The sequence below is a fragment of the Sus scrofa genome, chromosome 1 (genome assembly GCF_054392235.1).
Source record: "Sus scrofa isolate SSC_HxYL_T2T_F1_AM1 chromosome 1, Sscrofa_HxYL_maternal_Yorkshire_Landrace_v2.0, whole genome shotgun sequence".
NCBI classification, from domain to species: Eukaryota; Metazoa; Chordata; class Mammalia; order Artiodactyla; family Suidae; genus Sus; species Sus scrofa.
Window position 1 is genome coordinate 69,150,320 of NC_139383.1, and position 20,663 is coordinate 69,170,982.

Below are 20,663 nucleotides of genomic sequence, written 5' to 3' on the forward strand. Positions count from 1 at the left end.
ATAAATAATGATATGTATCAACCTTATTGTCTCTAACTTTTTCACTGAAAGCTTTTTTCCTTTTAACAAGTGTTTCATTGTTTTTGTACCAAATGTTCTCACTGTGTTATTTCTTTTGGTCAGCATTATGTTTGCAGATTCTTTCATGATGCTGCATGTATTAATGGCTAATTCTTTTTCATTGCAAAACTGTATTCCCCTGTGAACACACCAGAATTTTTTTTTTCTGTCTTTTTAGGGCTGCACCCATGGCATACGGAGGTTCTCAGGCTAGGGGTTGAATCAGAGCTACAGCCGATTCAGGGCTCATAACCTGCCTATGCCACAGCCAGAGCAATGCCAGATCTGAATCACATCTGCATTCTATACCAAAGCTGAATCCCTAACACACTGAGCGAGGCTGGGGATCAAACCTGTGTCCTCATGGATGCTAGTCAGATTCGTTTCCACTGAGCCATGATGGGAATACTACACCAGAATTTTTTATTAACTATTTTTGATAAACACTTTTCTTATTTTCAGTTTTAGCCAATATGAATAAGATTCCTGTAAGAAATTTATTGTGAGCTCATCTTGTGGATCTATGAATGCATTTCTATTTGATATATCCCAATGAGTAGAATTGTTGGGCTATAGGGCCTATCTACATTGAGTTTTAGCACAGGTTTCTGCTTTTCCAAGTGGTCATACCAAAGACCAGCAGTAATGAGAGTTACCAGTACTCTGTATCTCCATTTGCACTCAATTCTCTCCAATTTGGGGCTATCACTGATATGCTTTCATTTATTATAATATTTTTTTCTAATATTTCATCTAAATGGAATTACAGTGATTTTTTTTTGCTTCTTTCAATTAGCATACTTTTTAAAAAGACAGATCCAGACTCTCCATGCTATTACTCATATTTGAACCAGATAAATTCTCATCAATCCTTTCTGCACTTTTCCTTAGCTACCACAAGGAAAGTGCAGTTAACTTGGAGTTTCTTTATTACTCTGCCATTTCAAGCCAATGGCCCAAAACTTTCTCCATTTTATTCAGAAAGCTGTCTTATATGTCCTGTAAGTTCCAGATATATATGCCATGGCCTCCAAGTAGTCCTTTTCAAATATGACTCACCTAACTTGAGGTGAAAGGAAGCAAATATCTCTTCCTTCCACTGGGAGAGGAGAGTACATCTTATAGCATTCCAAAAATATCTTCCAAATCAGTATCTCAGCTTCTTTCAACAAAAGCCTTTTAGAGTAAGTTGGGCTAAGGGCCACAGAGTGGTTTCAGGGGATCTCCTTGAAGACCCTGCATAGGTTGTCTAGCATGTTCTTTAATCTGTGGGTATAATCATTCCTGCAACCTTTGAGGAAGCTGAGGACACATACACAGATAAATAGCTAGATAGCTAGGTAAATTGATTTTTAAATTTTTTTCTTCAAGCTCTTAAAAATGCCTGGAAAATCTCTGCCTGGAAAACCTATCCCATGTAATTAGTATTCATTCTATTCTTTCAAAACTTCTTCTTCAGGGACAACATTCTTGACCTCAAAGAATTGACAATATACCCCTGTTCTGTGCCTTGGAGCACCTTTTCTTTCCTAACATAACGCTCATAACAATTTATTGCCGTATCTAGTGCCTGAGGATTTCTTAGGGGATATGCGGGAGAAAAGAATGAAAGGAAAGTAGGAAAAATACTATAGCAAGTCTCCAAAACATTTAGAACATTACACACATATTCTCAGAAGTACCACTTCTCTGGAGATTACCTGAAATTGTGGTTTGCTGTACAATTCTCAAGCCAAGTGAATTCCTAGCCAAATTTAGGGATGTTCTCAAGGACTTAAAAAAAAAAAAAAAGATTACAGAATTCTTAGGCTGCACTTACTAATTCATTTTATAAATCATATCCAATTTAATTTATTGGTGATAGTGATTTAAGAATACACCCGGTTCAGAATATAACATGCGATAAAATGAAAACCTCACCATATAGATAAAGAGAAAATGAGAAACCTTTGTAAAATGTTAGTAAAATAATTTTGATTGGCTCTGTATTATTCTTAAGCATAGATTTTAATGTTTCTCTGCCACAAGGTTTTGAGATCAATGATAGTAAAGTAAGTTGAAAATAGAAATGTACATTTTTAAATTATAAACTAGATCAACTCTTTAGCTTACTTTGATTTTAAATGCTTCAGTAATGTAACTAGATCCCATGGTTTACAAACATGCCAGGTTAAGTCTGACAAATTTTACTAATTTCTGTAGGGATGGAGTAGGCACAGTTGTAAAAGTCCCAATAAAGGAACATAGATAAAGAGGAAAACTTGGGTGACTTTGGGAGATCATTGTAAGTTAAAAATACATTGCTCAAGAAAGCCTTCAGAATAAGGCAGGCTTGCTTGACTAGTAGAGGTGAGAGAACTGCCTCAGGTTATTGGGTGGGGGATGGGATGAGGCCTGAATTCAGATTCATACCAAGGACAGGAGTTTGAGTACCTCCCTTCTGCTGATTTGAATACATACCCTACCAGATATAAAGGAAGGACTACCACTTGAAGAAAGAGGAAGAGGTTGTCTTTTCCCAAATCCATTCCCCTTGGATTATAAAACTAGCTCACCAGATTGGGGGAGGGCAGCCTGAGCCTCCTTGTCTGTGCATTTGCATCTCTCACAAGCATCCTATCTTAATAAATCCATTTCTTGCCTATCACTTTGTCTCTCGCTGAATTCCTTCTGCATAGAGGCATGAAGAACCTGAATCTCTGTGAGTCCAGACACAGGGTGAGTGATTCTAATTTAAAACTGTTCCAATCTGGGTTTAGGCTGGGTTCAAGTCCCAGCACGTGGGTTCAAGTCCCAATCTGGGTTCTGGCTAAGTTCAGGCCATTAGTACTGTCAGTTTCAATTTGATTTTTGGGGAGAATGAGTAAGTATTTAATTTTACAATATAACAAAATAAGCACATACTCTTAAGGACAGGGTGCCTAAAAGGAAAGAATTTTTGCAGGAATTTTGAAAGTCTTAAGGATAATGAAATATGTAGTATTTATTATACATTATTTTATTATATTACATGTATTTCATTCATAATTTATAAATAAAATTCAAAATATGTTTGATAGGATGTCTCAATCTAGGTTTCAGTAGTTTTTTCACTAGCCTAAATTAACACTATCAATGATATTGACAACAGGAGTGTATCCAATACTTATCATATGACAGAAACATTGGTAAACTTCCTTTTACAAAGCATGTCATTCCCACTTTACTATGAGATTAACAAAGATTAAAAGTGTTACATTGTTTGCTGACATCCACACAGGTGGTTAAATGAAACAGGGAAGATTTGGCTTGACCCTGACAAAAATGACCTTTACCACAGTGACTGTATGGTTTGTCATATAATGGAGTGTTTTTTCTAAATAGCCTATCTTGTTCTTTCTCACACATAAAAGGGACAAAATTAGCTTCCGTTCAATAAATATTGGAATCTAAGCTAATTAAATATTTAGATATAAAAAAAGAAATATATATTAAAACAAAGGAGTGTTGGCTACTATACATATGAAAGGAAGAGTCACAGTGTGATAGCAATTCATATCCAAACTTCCTCAGAGACTTGTAGCTTTAGCAAATGGAAATTTTGCATGCCACTTCCATTGGCATGTGTGTTTGTAAAATAGGTTGATTCCTGCCACATTGGCAGAAATACACATCCATTAAGATATTGTCATTGTATTCCTAAATATTTTATTAGACATTACATTCACTCAATATTCCCCACTCATGTTCTCTAGTCAATTAATCTCTTAATTAATATTTTCTTTCTTTCATAAATGTGTTAAAGAATAATGCATGCATTCATTATATTGATAATGAGTATAATTTGTGATTTCACAAACATATTTTGTCATTAAGATGTTATAAATCAATCTTTTGATTTGTGTTTATGTGAAATGTGTTTTGTTTTTTTTTTTGTCTTTTTGCCTTTTCTAGGGCCGCTCCTGTGGCATATGGAGGTTCCCAGGCTAGGGGTTGAATCTAGAGCTGCAGCTGCCGGCCTACACCATAGCCACAGCAATGCGGGATCCGAGCCATGTCTGCAACCTACACAACAGCTCACTGCAATGCCAGATCCTTAACCCACTGAGCAAGGCAAGGGATCGAACCTGCAACCTCATGGTTCCTAGTCAGATTCGTTAATCACTGTGCCACGACGGGAACTCCTGAAATGTGTTTTAATCTCATAAACTCAGAGCTGGATTATCAACAGTAGTAAAAATATAGATGACATGAAGTCGTTTGACACACTTTCCCCTAGTAATGATATGCTGGTGTAGGAGAAAATGTCCCAATAAAATGTAGAAAGGGGAGACCCCAGCCATGATGACTAAGCAAAGTCTAGCCAACTGCCCCAACCAGTCCTCCCCCATGCATCTGCTTCTGTAAATTTGTTTCTGCATCTACTACCTTGCCTGACATCACTCCAGTCCAACTAGCCAAGCTTGGACCTGGAAGACGTAGCCCATAAAAGCCTTGTGAAACCCTTCTTCCGGGCTCAGACTCTGGAGAGCAATCTCCTCTGAGCCCGCCGGCGTAATAAACCTGAGTTCTCCAACTCTCCGCGTGCTCGCTTGGTTTCTCACTGGGTAAAAGAGCTGATCCACTACAGCCACAAAGCGGCCAGAGCTGGTACACTACAGCCATGGGGCTGTCGCCAGAGCTGATACGCTGCAGCGCAGGGCTGCTGGGTATCTGCCATAACATTTCTGGAGGCCCCAGCGAGATTCCAACCATTCTGGCCTCTTGAGCCACCGGAACAGAGGTAAGGCCGCCCGGGAGCCAGGGAGCCTCGAACCGAACAAGGCAGCGCACCACCCGACGGTATTCCGGGTCCTTCTTCATGAGCGGCATTCCTGACCCCCTGGGTGACCAAACCCCGACCAGACTCAGTGGAGAGACAGACCAACTCACCAGAAAGGCATTTGGACAAGGTAAGGCCCCGGGGCCAAACCCAGTCAGGTCCTGCCCCAGTGGGCAGAAGAGGGGACTGATCACCCCTTGAGGGAGACTCTCCCGGTCGGAAGCTGTGCCTGACCGGAGCAGCAGTCCTAGTGCTCCAGATTGGAAGCAGAGGAACCTCTTGCTTGGGTGGAGCAACTGTCGGGCTTAGCAGATTGAAAGTTGTGCTTGATCGAGCTACTAGTTAGGGACTCCCAGGGAGTGGGAGGCATTGTGATAACTTCTGAGTGTGTGTGAGAGTGAATGAGTGGCCTGATTCGTTTGCACTTCAGGTTTGAGTTTGTGGCTCCACCGTCTTAGTGGCTACGGAGTCCGAGTGGGTCCTAACCTGCAATTCCGTGGTGACCTTATACAGCTTATGGCTGTAGCAGACTCTGAGGGTTCTCTTCCCTCCCTGTGAGTCCAATCCAAGTTCAGGGCTTATATGAACCAGCCAATTGCTAAGAGGCACCTAAACTCCCAAGAGGTGGGCGGTCGGGGGGACATCTGAATGGCCACCTTCTGAGAAGGGGGCACCCTCCCTTGTTTTGTCTGCAACACCAGCACAGGGTGGCCACGTGGTGTGGGACCTAACCCAGAAGCCCACGAGCCAGAGACCCCTGTGCTTCCGCCATTTTGGACCATAAATTCCTCCGAGGAGATGATCTAACTTGACCTTGCCCCTGGGCCTCCAGGAACTCCTGGCCCATATTCTAAACCAGCCATGGGACTGCCCATTTTCTCAGTTCACAGAGGCCCAGGATCTGAGTCAGGGAGACAAGCCTATCATCCCTGGCTCAGTTCAGGGTTTAGGGAGGATTGGGTACAAGGTCCCCTGTCCTTTGCCCAAAACATTAGAACTTGTCTGACAGTGCCTTACTGAGACCAGGGGCCCAGATGGATAGGAGATACTTGCAACAAAGCAGGTGCTCTTACCAGTCATAGAGCAAGCTGAGTGGGATCTGTCTTGCTTTCAAGAGTGGTGGAGGCAAAGCTATTGGGGATACCACCCACAAGGTCAGAGAAGGTCTCATAATATCAGGCCATAGAAAAGATCCTCATAAAGACACCATGGGTTCACCCAAGTCTAAACCTATGGTTGTAGACTATGTGATCAAAGATTTCAAAAAAGAATTTTCTGAAGATTATGGTATAAAACTAACCCGATCTTTCATCATTTCCTTTGCCATTACCTCAAATAGAGCTGTGGGGGCAAAGGAAACAGACCTCTAGATGATAAGACCATCCTGAGTTGTTACCAGGTCTGTGGGGGAAAAGAATTTAATAGCTAGTATTCATCCAACTTAGGCCAAGTGTTTAGCCTCAGAGCCTCGGCATAGTCAGTTTTGCTTTTTGCTGTTTACTTTCACTCTGGTCGGAGTAATTGATGGCTGGTTCATCCAATTTACCTGTTAACTGTGGTTTAGAAACTTTCCTAATGTTAATACAGGGCATGTCAGAGTGAGCATCTTAGGATTCGAAAACCCAGGGCAGGGCCTGTATGCCTGGGTTTTCTTCACCTCTGTCCAGAGACAGGTAATGGGCAGGGATGACAGGAAGAGAGGCTACACTGGTAAAGAGTGGTTAATTCCAGTCAGCCTGAGGTTGGATGGGACATTTGACCACTAGTATCTAGCTGCTCCATGTGAGAGAGGGGACGCCTTCACGTAGCCAAGAAGGACAATAGGCGCTGGATGCTGGGTTATTTCTTTTTTGGATGGGAGCCACACCCTCAAGCCTGGTGCATGGTTCAATAGCAACTCCTCTGACATGTGCCTTGAAGAACTGGAAAAAGTTTGACCCTGAGATTCTGAAAAAGAAACATTTAGTTTTCTTTTGAACAAAAGCCTGGCCATTATATAATCTGTCAGATGGAAAGCTATGGCCAGCTGAAGGCTCACTAGCTTATAATACCATTCTCCAATTAGCCAGAAGTTAATCAGCCTTCTCGAATACTGTTCAAGGCTCCCCCCCCGCCAAGCCAGTGCCAAAGTTATATCTCTCTCTATTCCCTTTACAAGAAGTAGCAAACAGAGAATGGGGACCAAATACAGGTCCATACACCTATTTCACTTCAGGACTTAAGGCAAATAAAAACAGATTTGGGAAAATTTGCTGATGACCCAGATATATTGAGGTCTTTCAGGGTCTCATGCAGTCCTTTGAGTTAGCCTTCAAGGACGTCATGTTATTATGGAAACAGACATTGACTATAAGTGGAAAATTACATAAAGTCTCCAAAACTGCTCAAAGCTGGGGAAGATGAATGGAATAATGCTATAAATGCCAGAGGCAGATTAGAAGAGGAATGATCAAAATTCCCCACAGGGTGTCAGGCAGTTCCTATGAGTGATCCCAATTGGTCTGCTGATGAGGGAGATAACAACATTTGGCATAGAAATAATTTTATTACTTGTATAGTTGCAGGATTAAAAGCCTCATGAGTAAAGCCTGTTAAAAACTATCGGAGGTTTACTAGGGGAACAAGAGTCCATCAGGTTTCTTAAAATGACTCAGAAAGGCATTGAGGAAACATACAACAGGGAACCCAGAAATAATGGAGGGCCAAATAATTCTTAAGGATAAATTCATAGCTCAATCGGTGCCAGATATATGGAGAAAGCTCCAAAAATTGGCTTTTGGCCCTGATCAGGACCTGGAGCACCTCCTCAGAGTAGCAACTCAAGTATGTTATAATCAGGGCCAGGAAGAATGAAAGGAGAACAAGAGGAGAGACAGAGAAAAGGCTGAGGCTCTAGTTATGGCACTACAGGGAGTCAACCTGGGAGTTTCAAAGGTGAGAGGGCTAGGGCAGAGACCTATGCCCAGAGTCTGTTTCCTCTGTGGGGAAGAGGGACCCTTTAATGGGAATGCCCCAAGACTCAGACCATAACACCTAGGCCGTGCCCCATATGTTGGGGAGATCAATGGAAGAGGGACTGCCCCTGAAGATGAAGGTCTCTGGGATTGACCCCTCAGGCCCAGGATCAAGGCTGACAGGACATTTCCATAATGGCTCCTGTCCTTATCACCACTCAGGAGCCCTGGGTGACTCTAAATGTAGGAAGACAGCCTATTGACTTCCTCCTGAATATGGGAGCCACTTTTCAGTCCTCCTCTCCAATCCTGGGCCCCTCCCTCATGAATCTGCCACATTTATATTTCTGGCAAGCTGGTTACAAAATTGCTTACACAACCTTTGAGTTGTGACTGGGAATCCATTTTCTTCTCTCATGCCTTTCTGATTGTTCCAGAGAGTCCAACTCCTCTTTTAGAAAGAGATATTTTGTAAGAAGTTAAAACCTCAATTCACATGGCAATGGAGCCTAATCAAGGTTTATGCCTGCCTTGGATGGAAGTATATACTGACCCAGAAGTCTGGGCCATAGGAGGAAACATAGGAAGAGAAAAGAATACTCAACTGGTGGAAATAAGTCTTAAAGACCGGAATATATTTCTTTGCCAAAAGCAGTATCCTCTGAGACCCAAGGCATGACAGGGACTTATCTCAATTATAGGAAGCATAAGAGAACAGATTATTAATTAAATGTAACAGCCCTTGTAACACTCCTATATTGGGAGTGCAAAAACTTAACAGGGATTGGTTCCTAGTACAAGACCTCTACCTAATAAATGAGACACTGGTCTCATTACATCCAGTGGTGCCCAATCTCTACATTCTTCTTTCACAAATTCCAGAAACTGCAGCATGGGTTACTGTATCATATTTAAAAGATGCCTTTATTCTGCATTTCCTTGACTAAGGCTTTGCATATATAAATTCTCAAAATATGGAAGGTAACTAACTGACCAGAATTAATTTTAGGTTCAAGTAAACTGGGAAATATTCAGTATTAAATTAATATCTTAAATTAGAATTGAAGTTTGCTGATCTAATTAATATACACATGTTACAGCTGTCAACATTAGGTATAATGTCATACCTAGGTTTAACAGAAGTCAAATGAGACATTGAGACATCAGTTACTAAACAGAAACTAAAGGTATTTAGAATAATTAATCAATATGATCAGTGCCACCCTGAATGGTCTCCATAAGAAAAACATGTGTTTTTAGAAATTATAAAGGACAGTCTGTGGTTGCTTTAGAAAAGTAGAATGTGTGTGCTTTCAATATAGAAGGAATGAGGGATGGAACTGCATTTTATTAAGGCAAAAGAAAGTCTGTCTTCAGCTGATTGCTCTGGTTGGAAAATAAGGGACAGACTAATATGGGTACAGAAAGTGATACAAGGTGTATGGGAAGTGGACACTGAGAAGAGAATTTTGTGCATGGTGGGGACTGTCTAGAATATATTGAAGTAAGTTAACTTTAAAAGTAATGTGGTGCCATAAACCATACTGCTCACAAGGACATAAGGTGGCTTTCAATTACATGTTGACCAAGGCATACAAATATTTCATAACCAGCCAGGGAAATCAGAAAAATAATACAGTTACCTGTGCTATTATAAAATGTAAATGTTGTATTCCTCATTGTTCACAGAATGTGTCTAATTCCCTGCTAGATCTTCAACAGTAGATTTGTGAGCGGTCGATCCAGCTCCAGCTTTTGGAGCTGCGCTGTGGAACCAGATGACCTCCTCTTCCTGGTGAAAATATTTCTTCACCATATCCCTTTATTCAGACCCTGTATAATTAACTGTATTTCTTGCTTCATTACATCCTGATTAAAAGCTATCAACCTTCAAATGTTGATAGAAGGGGTACCCAAAGCAATGTATCAAAGCCCACTTGACCATCCCATGAGTGGAGACCTAACTGCTTTCCCTAACGATGCCCCTTTTCAGCAGGAAGAAGTCAGAGCGGTCGTTGCCCCTTTTCCCCACAGTTAGAGTCTCCAACTTGTGGGGGGGATTGAGGCAGAATATTAACTCAGGTAGTCAGTATAGGAACATGGGCTTTGATACATTCTTTGATGTGGCTATTGGTTAACATTTGTAAATTAAGGGTCGCATAGCAACCCCAACTGCTATAAAGATTACAGGTATTATGTCATGGATCCATCACACCAGAATAAAGAAGGCTGCTCCTTCCACTGACACAGACACCTGGGAAGCTGTCCGGCACCCTGAGAAACCCCCTCAGGATCAAGTTCCAGAGACAATTGGCACCGGAGGATGGCAGGTCCTGCTCTGTTCACACCCAGAAGCTGGCCAGTTTACGCACGGCAGAAACTTGAGGAATCTACAGCCCTGCCCCAGCCACATGCTGGAAGTTGGTTGGTTTGTACAACTGGAGGCCAGAGGATCTCCATGCAAACTTGAACTGAACTCATGCTCTGGTGGGGAATATTAGTAATTGAAATTGCCATAGCCCTCATATTTGGAGTGGGGCTATATGCAGTATCCCCTTCAGAATGGGGACAGGGAGCCCAGCTACTCATCTGTGTGATGTATCTCCTGACTGTCAGTACACAAGAATCCCTGTTCATAATGGGTCAGTGGAAAGGATTAAGGGAATCATAGTTCTGCTAACACTCACCCTGCTGCTCACTCCAGGGGCAACAGACTGGGACGATGATCTATGGGATGGAACAGGATTAACAGATGCTTACCAGTGCCTCCCTGCTAATTGGACAGGGACCTGCACTCTAGCCTTTGTCACTCCTCAAATAGATATTGTCCCTGGGAATCAGTCTCTTATGGTGCCCATAGAGGCACATGGCAGAACAAGACAGCAATGCAAATTATCCCCTTATTTAGTTGGTTTGGGAATTTCAGCGGGGATAGGAGCAGGAGTGGGAGGACTAGCATCCTCCACTGCTTATTATCATTAATTATCTAAAGAATTCACAGATGACGTGGAACAAGTAGCCCCTTCCCTAGTAGCCTTACAGGATTAGGTAGACTCTCTGGCAGAAGTGGCCCTTCAAAACAGGAGAGCACTAGACTTATTCACTGCTGAAAAAGGGGGACTTTGCCTGATGAAGAATGCTGTCTTTATGCCAGCAGATCTGGAATAGTCAGAAACATGGCCCAACAAATAAAAGAACGCATAGCAAAGAGAAGGGAAGAATTAGATAACTCCTGGTTAAATTAGGGCAACTACTGGAGTTGGGTGGCATGGCTCATGCATTTGGCTGGGCCCCTCCTCATGCTCTTCATGGCCCTCACATTTGGCCCCTGTATCCTGAACTGTCTTGTCAAGTTTGTCTCCTCAGACCTAGAATCTATAAAGCTACAAACGGTGGTGATGTCCTGGCCACACTTATATCAGCCTCTGGGCCAAGAAGACCAGGAAGGTTGATGCTTGCTCCAAGAATGTGAAAAAGCATCAAGAGGGGGGAATGTAGGAGGAAATGTCCCAATAAAATGTAGAAAGGAGAGACCCCAGCCATGATGACTAAGCAAAGTCTAGCCAACTGCCCCAACCAGTCCTCCCCCATGCATCTGCTTCTGTAAATTTGTTTCTGCATCTACTACCTTGCCTGACATCACTCCAGTCCAACTAGCCAAGCTTGGACCCGGAAGACGTAGCCCATAAAAGCCTTGTGAAACCCTTCTTCCGGGCTCAGACTCTGGAGAGCGATCTCCTCTGAGCCCGCTGGCGTAATAAACCTGAGTTCTCCTACTCTCCGAGTGCTCGCTTGGTTTCTCACTGGGTAAAAGAGCTGATCCACTACAGCCACAAAGCGGCCAGAGCTGGTACACTACAGCCATGGGGCTGTCGCCAGAGCTGATACGCTGCAGCGCAGGGCTGCTGGATATCTGCTGTAACACTGGTGGCATCAGCATTAGCAGGATATAACTATTTTATTAGTATGTAAATTCCTTTAGTCTTAGAAATTTCTATTTAAAAATAATAAATCATTTCATGTTTTGCTAAGTAAAGTATTTGACTTTCCTTCCATCCCAAAACTCAAACACACAAAGGGGAAAGACTTGAATACTAGGCTTAGTAAGAATATATTCAAGGAATAACAATAGAGTGAAAGATGCTATAGTGTAAGGGTGTGGAAAAGGGAATAGGCAGCTTGACAAGAGTGAAGCCATTTTGCTGCCACCATCCATCTTAGTGAACTTAAGGTGACTCATATGAGGGCTCTGAGAAAAACAAAGTCATTAGGACTTGAGAAACTCTGGGCCCCGATTGTTCTAAAGAAATTCAAAAATAGCTAGATTGTACTTGAGGTTATCATTAAAGTAACAATATAAGACATTCTGTATAGCTACATATCTTTCTGTATCCTACATGTAGCCAAAGATTAATGTAGCATGTTAGACACATAAGCAAGCACTATAAACGTATCTCCCGGAGTTCCCGTCGTGGCGCAGTGGTTAGCGAATCCGACTAGGAACCATGAGGTTGCGGGTTCGGTCCCTGCCCTTGCTCAGTGGGTTAACGATCCGGCGTTGCCATGAGCTGTGGTGTAGGTTGCAGACGCGGCTCGGATCCCGCGTTGCTGTGGCTCTGGCGTAGGCCGGTGGCTACAGCTCCGATTGGACCCCTAGCCTGGGAACCTCCATATGCCGCTGAAATGGCCCAAGAAATAGCAACAACAACAACAATAACAACAACAACAAAAAGACAAAAAAAAACCAAAAAACAAAAAAAAGTATCTCCCCCTTTTTGTTAGGGGTCCATGATTGGGAAGCTTTTCCATGGACCCACTGGCGTAATAAAGCTGTTCTCCATCTTCTTGGAGTGTCCCCTGAGGTGATTTCTGGGAATTCTGGAGGCCCCAGTGAGATTCCGTCAGAGAGACTGGCCCATTGAGCCACTGTCATCGTTGGCCAGCAGCTTGCAGAAGTGGTGCCAGCTGCTGCTGAGTATAGGTGCACCTCCTTGATTTCAGGGAACTCAGGACTGGTGGTCTCTGCAGCCTCAGGCCGGGTGGACTGATGAGACAGACCTGGTGGGGAATTTGGATTAGCCAGGTAAGGAACCTGGGACAGGTCCTGCCCAAAGGGCAGAAGAAGAGGTGTGATCAACCCACGGGGGATGAGTGCACCGAGGGAAAGGTGTATGAGTCACAGGTGGACTCTCCATTTGGAAGTTGTGCCTGACCGGAGTAGTAGTCCTGCTGGGCTCCTGATCAGAAGCTGCACATGATCAGAGCATTACCTGTTCCTGGTTGGAAGTTATGCCTGATTGGAATGGTGGTTTGGAACTCCCAGTCCTGTTGGGCTCCCGATCGGAAGCTGTGCCTGATTGGAGCACTACTTGTTCCTGGTTGGAAGTTGTGCTTGACCTGAACAGTAGCCAGGAACCCCTGGAGAGTGTGGGGGGGGAACTGTGATAACCTCTGAGTGTGTGTGAGAGTGAATGTGCAACATGATTCTCTTGCGCTTCAGGTTTGAGTTTGCGGCTCCACGGCTCTAGTGGATATGGAGTCTGAGTGGGTCCTAACCTGCAGCTCTGTGGTGACCTCATAAAGCTTTAAGGGTATGTCATGCTCTGAGGGACTCCTTCTCTCCCCGTGGAGTCTAATCCGGGTCCGGGGTTTATACAGACCAGCCATAAGCCTAGGGGCACCTAAACTCCCAAGAGGGGGGTGATCTGGCAGACATCTGAATGGCCACCTTCTGAGAAGGGGGCACCCTCCCTTGTCTTGTCTGCGACACTGACACAGGGTGGTCACATGGGGTGGGACTTAGTTTGGAGATACTTAATCTGATTCTATTTCTGGACCTCTGAGTACATCACTTAGAAAAGGGATATAAAAGTCAGAGAAAGTTATGCCCATGGAAATTGGGAGGGGCACTCTTTGAGAAGTTAAGCTACGGAATTTTGACTTTACCAGTTCAGAAACTATGCATTAAGTTTTTTGGGGGAGACTCTCCCTCTTTTCCCCCCTGCTGTGACACCTTTCCTTTTGATCTAAGTTGGGAGTTGCCTCCTAAGCAATATCTAGGGGATGGCTGGCCTATTTGGCTGTTAGTGCATGTCTGCACTCACTCTCCTGTGATCCTGAGGAAGTGGTACCTAAAAGGACAAAAGAGAAAAGCAGGCATACTGGTCAAATGCCAGTCTCCGTGGAATACTCCCATTCTCCCTGTTAAGAAGGAGGGAGGAAAAGATTACCAGCTGGTACAGGATCTGCAGGCTGTTAATGAGGGTGTTGTGATCTTCATCCCACTGTCCCCAACCTGTACACTTTGCTCAGTTTAATGCCTGCAAAGGCAGCTTGGTTCACCTGCCTAGATTTAAAGGATGCCTTCTTTTGTTTACTAGTAACACCTCAAAGCCGGAACTTGTTTGCTTTTCAGTGGGAGGATACAGATACAGGGAGAAAAGCCCAATTGACTTGGAATAGGCTCCCTCAAGGATTTAAAAACTCCCCTACCCTATTTGGAGAGGCTCTGGCTGCAGATTTAACAGCCTTTCCGGCAGAGGAGACTGATTGCCAGATCCTCCAGTATGTGGATGATCTCCTACTGGCAGCTGAACACCGAAACCAACGTTGGAAGGGGACACTGGCTTTACTAGGCCTGCTAGAACAAGCTGGATATAAGTTTTCCTGGAAAAAGGTGCAAGTCTGTCAACAACAGGTATGCTATTTGGGATTTAACATCACAAGCTGTGCTGGGAGTAAAGGCATCATTAGAACCTTACTTACCTCTGGTTCCTGTGTGGCTACCACTTTGGCAGCTTGGTCAGCCAGCTGGTTTCCTTTTGCCTCCATTGTCTGGCCCTTCTGGTGTTCTTTTAATTACACCTCACAGGGAAAATAGTTTATAAATTTATAAAAAATTATAAAAGATTATAAATTCATAAATAAAAATCTTAGAAGCTTAAACAGAACTGTTTTTTAAATGTTTCTATCCAAATGAGAGGATTATGAACTAGGCAAACCTGCTACATGTGATTTAAAATGGAAGAAATGATAAATTATACTTAATGTACAAGTATAATAATGGTATTCATGACTGAAAAGTTCTTCATGTGGTATCTGGTGACCCCTGGTAGAGGAGAAAACCTTTTCCTCTGGAGTCCAAAGAAAAGATGAAATCCTATAATTTGAAATGAGAATTGGTTTGCCTTTCTACGAGCCACAGCATGAATATTGCCATGAAACTGTGATGGAGGATTCCCTAGGATGAGGTTGCAAATGGAAGCTCTCATCATCTTGATGTCTTGGAAAGAACAAAGGATGTGAACTTTTTTTTTCCCCATTCGACATACTTTATTACTGAGTGTCTACTTTATGCCAGGTGTTGTGCTATTGTTTTATCATTTGCAAATTTTTACAAAGTTTTTTTATAATGATTTTTATTTTTTCCATTATAGCTGATTTACAATGTTCTATCAATTTTCTACTGTACAGCAAGGTGACCCAGTTATACATACATGCATACATTCTTTTTTCTCACAATATCATGCTCCATCATAAGTGACTAGACATTGTTCCTCATGCTACACAGCAGGATCTCATTGCTTATCCATTCCAAAGGCAATAGTTTGCATCTATTAACCCCAAATTCCCAATCCATCCTACTCCCTCCCCCTTCCCCTTGGGGACACAAGTCTGTTTTCTATGTCCATGATTTTCTTTTCTGTGGGAAGGTTTGTTTGTGCCACATATTAGATTCCAGATATAAGTAATATCATATGGTATTTGTCTTTCTCTTTCTGACTTACTTCACTTAGTATGAGAGTCTCTAGTTCCATCCATGTTGCTGCAAATGGCAATATTTTGTTCTTTTTTATGGCTGAGTAGTATTCCATTTTGTGTGTGTGTGTGTGTGTGTGTATGTGTGTATGTGTGTGTACACACACATATATATATATATATACACACACCACATCTTCTTAATCCAATCATCTGTTGATGGACGTTTAGGTTTGGATGTGATCTTTCATATCAGCAAAACTATTCATATCTGGGTCACATTCTAGATGATGAGTTTGGTTTTTTCTCCTTTGCCAGCAATTCTGCCTATTGCCCTGGACAGGTGGTTTCCTTTCAAGGGCTTAACATCTGTAATTTCAAAAGTTTCTAGGAAGAGGTCATCCAACCTAATGAGGGCAAGTGCATCCGCCACCTGAAATACAAGAGTAAAGGCTTTCACAAAATCAACTGCTTTTGTCAGCACACTAACATCCTTGGTTTCTTTACCACTCCTGATTTCTACGTTCCTCAATTTCACGTTAAAGCGTATCTGAAGTCCCAAATGCTCCACAATAGGAAAAAATATCTTCATCCAATTCTCTTTTAACTGTGTGGACTTGTTACCTGGGACTGGAATTTTCCTGCTTTCTTCTTGACCACCCAGGAACCCCTCCCCAAAGAAGGGAGGGAAGATGGGCCTCTTCTGTGTCCATGCAGACCACGCCCCCTCCTTCCTCCAGCACAGACAGCTGCTCAGCTTGCAGTTTCTTCACCTGCCCACCACCCTCGTGGGTGACCTGGGTGAAACCATCCTCTGCTAAGGGGCTCTGACTGATGAAATTTTTAGGAAGTATCCGTTTTTATTTGCCTTTTCTAGGGCCGCTCCTGCAGCACATGGGGGTTCTCAGGCTAGGGGTCTAACTAGAGCTGTAGCCGCTGACCTACACCAGAACCACAGCAATGTCAGATCCAACCTACACCACAGCTCACGGCAATGCTGGATCCTCAACCCACTGAGCGAGGCCAGGGATCAAACCTGCAACCTCATGGTTCCTAGTTGGATTCATTGACCCCTGAGCCATGATGGGAACTCCCCTTTTTATTTTTTAAAGTAGAGTCCACACAAATATACATAATAATTTTGGAGTATTAATTTCTAAGGAAATGCTAAATTCAAGTCACTTTCTAAAGTTAGTGTTTTTACTTCATAGATAAATAATTCTATAATGGTTTTAACTAGTTTAAGTAACATTTAACTGTTGCTAAAATGACAAATCTTTAAAATACAATGGTTCTTAATTTTTATAATAAACCAATTTTTATAGTAAGGGTATTAAATGTACCCTATGATTATGTGATTTATTAGTAATTATTTATATTCATATTAAAAATATTAAGGATTAAATTACAGGCTTGGTTTGAGTGAAATGACCCTAAAGGTACAATATAAAAAATAATAATGTACATATTTAAATCAAGAACAATAATCAATAAAATCCTTATATAGTAGCCTGCAGATAAGTTTTGCTGATAAAAAGGCTCTTGGTTTTTCATACTCACATTTTCATGTCATTAACCCATAAAAATGTAATAATAAAAAAAGAGATGATTCTGACCACTGTTATAGGAAAGATTTTATATATTTTACCTTATTTTATGCAGTTTAAACAAAATGATGACCAAGACAATTCTCGAGTCATACTTAAAAACGGATGTTGATACTCAAAAGACCGCAAAGATATCTACCAAATAAACATGCTTCTTGGATATGGCTAGTGATAAGACAGGCACCACAGAGTAGCAGACCACATAGACTCAGTGATACCCACTCCCAGTAGCAAAATCTGTATTAGTCAAGGTTATCCAGAGAAACAGAAGCAATAGCTATGGATGTATTCAGGCATGTCTCCAGATGTCACAGGTTTAGTTCCAGACCACCTCGTCAAAGTGAATATTGCAATAAAACCTATCCCACATATATTATTGGCTTCCCAGTGCATATAAAACTTATGTTTATACTATACTGTAGCCTATTAGTGTACAGTAGCATTATGTCTAAAAGAAAACAATATATATTCTTTAATAATATCTCATTGCTAAAATTCCTAACCATCATCTGAACATTCAGTGAGTCATATTCTTTTTACCGATGAAGGGTCTTGCTTCAGTGTTGATAGGTGCTGACAGATCAGGGTGGTGGCTGCTGAATGGTGGGGAGGCTATGGCAATTTCTTATAATAAGACAATAATAAAGTTTGCTGTATCAGTTGACTTTTCTTTTCAGGAATGATTTCTCTGTGGTATGTCATGCTGTTTGGCAGCATTTTATACACAATAGAACTTCTTTCAAAAGTAGAGACAATCCTTTCAGATTCTGCCACTGCTTTATAGACTAAGTATATGTAACATTCTAAATCCTTCATTGTCATTTCAACGATCTTCACAGCATCTTCACCAGGAGTGGATACCATCTCAAGAACCCACTCTCTTTGCACCTCTATCAGAGGCAATTCCTCATCCATTCAAGCTTTATAATGAGAAGGCAGCAATTCAATCACATCTTCAGGCTCCACTCCTAAATCTATTCTTTTACTATTTCCACTATATCTGCAGTTAATTCCGCCACTGAAATCTTGAACTCTCCAAAGCCATCCATGAGGGCTGGTATCAACTTCTTCCAAAATCCCGTTAATGTTGATATTTGGATCTCTTCCCATGAATCACACACACTCTTCATGGCATCTACAATGGTGAATTATTTCAATAAAGTTTTCAATTTACTTGAGCCATTAGAGGAATCATTATCTATGGCATCTGTGGCCTTATGAAATATATTTCTTAAATAACGAGACTTGAAATCACTATGTGATACATGGGCTGCAGAATGGATATCATGTTAGCAGCCATGAAAACAACATTAATCTCTTGTTCATCTCCATCAGAGCTCTTGGGTGACAAGGTATGTTGTCCATGAGAAGTAATACTTTGAAAGAAATCTTTTTCTCTGAGCAGTGATCTCAACAGTGGGCTTAAAATATTCCATAAACCATATTGTAAAGAGATGTGCTGTTATCCAGGCTTTGTGGTTCCACTGGTAGAGCACTAGCAGAGTTGATTTAGTATAGCTTTTGAGGGCCTTAGGATTTTCAAAATGATAAATGAGCAGTGGCTTAAATTTAAAATCAACTGCTCATTAGCCCCTAACAAAAGAGTAAGCTTATCATTTTAATCTTTTAAACCAGGTATTAATTTCTCTCCTCGAGCTATGAAAGTCTTAGATGTCGTCTTCTTTCAAAAGAAGTTTATTTCATCTACACTGAAAACTTACTGTTTAGTGTAGCTACTTTCATTAATTATCTTAACTAGATCTTCTGGATAACTTACCACAGCTTCTGCATGAGCACTGGCTGCTTCACCTTATACTTATACCATGTTATAGAGAAGGCTTCTTTCCTCAAACCTCAAGAATCAATGTCTGCTGGCTTCAAAATTTTCTTCTGCAGCATCCTCATGTCTTTCAGCCTTCCTGTTATTGAAGAGAGTTGGGACTTTTCTCCGGATTAAGCTTTGGCTTAGGAAATTTGTAGCTTATTTGATTTTCTACCCAGACCACTCAAACTTCCTCCATATCTGCAATAACCTTGTTTCACTTCTTTATCAGTTATGTGTTCACTAGAGTAGTACTTTTAATTTCTTTCAAGCGCTTTTCATTTCCATGAACAATCTGGCTGTTTGGTATAAGAGGCCTAACTTTGGTCAATCTCCACTTCAGACATGTCTTCTTCCCTAACTTCAGTCATTTCTAGGTTTTGATTTAAAGTGAGAGATGTGCAACTCTTCCTTTCGCTTGAACACTTAGACATCAGTTAAGGTTATTAACTGGCCTAATTTCAATATTGTTATAACAGAGAATAGGAAGGCTTGAGGAGAGGCAGAGAGTTGCTAGAATGCCTAGTGAATGGAGCAGTCAGAACACACACAAAATTTATCAACTAAGTCTCCTGTTTTATAGGGGCACAGGTCATTGTGCTGCCCCCAAACAATTGCAATAGTAACAGCAAAGATTGCTGATCACAGATCACCATAAGAAATAAAATAAAAAGTTTGAGGACGTGATAACGAGCCTGACTAGTATCCATGAAGATGCAGGTTCAATCCCTGGCCTTGCTCAGTGGGTTAAGGATGTGGCATTACCGTGAGCTGTACTGTAGGTCAGAGATGCAGCTTGGATCCCGCATTGCTGTTGCTGTGGCCTAGGCTGGCAGCTGTAGCTCCAATTTAACCCCTGGCCTGGGAACTCCATGTTCCACAGGTGAGACCCTAAAAAGCCAAAAAAAAAAAAAGTAAAAAATATTTTTAAAATTACCACATGACACAGAAACTTGAAGTATGCAAATGCTCTTAGAATAACAGTGCAGATGCAGACACAGGGTTGTCACAGACTTTCAATTTGCAAGAAACACAGTATGTGCAAAACAATAAAACAAGGTATTGTTGTATATGTATGTTAATGTGTGTGTGTTTGTGTGTGTATTGGATAGGTGAATGTACATACAATACACATGAAGATATTATCAGGAATTGACTCATGCAATTGTGGGTGTCTCAGAAGGGCAGCTTGTCCTCTGCAAGCTCAAGACTCAGGAATGTTGGTATTATAATTCCAGCCCAAAGGTGTGAGAACCAGGAGAACCTAAGGTGTAAGTCCTAGTTTGAGGGAATGAGTAAGAAGATACCTGTCCCAGCTATACCAGTCAGGCAGAGAAGGTAAATTTTCCCTTCCTGATTTACTTTGTCTATCAATTCAAATGCTCATTTCATATCCTCACAAGTGCACCCAGAAATAATGTTTAACCAAATATCTGGGCACCCCATGACCCAGTCATGTTTTGCCGCATACAATTAACAATCAAGAGTATGAAAGTAATATGTTTATATGACTTTTTTTTAAAAGGGATATGATATCTTTTGTCAAGTAAGAAACTTTCAAACATAAGCACTGGTGTACAAAAAACCATTTTCTTTTCATACTAAATGCAATACCACCTTCCCTGAATATTTTTCATAGCCTTCCTTCTAGTTGCATCAAA

The 20,663-nt window shown here is 41.7% G+C and overlaps 1 long non-coding RNA gene and 1 pseudogene across 2 annotated transcripts; one reads left to right on the plus strand and one right to left on the minus strand.

Moving 5' to 3' along the window:
• The first annotated feature begins 4,504 nt into the window (after positions 1-4,504).
• On the plus strand, positions 4,505-11,591 carry LOC146406136 (uncharacterized). 2 transcript variants are annotated; one of them, XR_014840154.1, is made up of 2 exons: positions 4,505-4,991; positions 10,066-11,591. It is a non-coding gene; the product is annotated as an uncharacterized LOC146406136 (long non-coding RNA). The 2 variants fall into 2 exon arrangements; XR_014840152.1 differs by having other exon boundaries at positions 4,552-4,991; positions 9,999-11,591.
• A 3,267-nt stretch (positions 11,592-14,858) lies between these two features.
• Positions 14,859-18,229, minus strand: LOC100152457 (RNA-binding protein PNO1 pseudogene; annotated as a pseudogene).
• Positions 18,230-20,663: the final 2,434 nt, after the last annotated feature.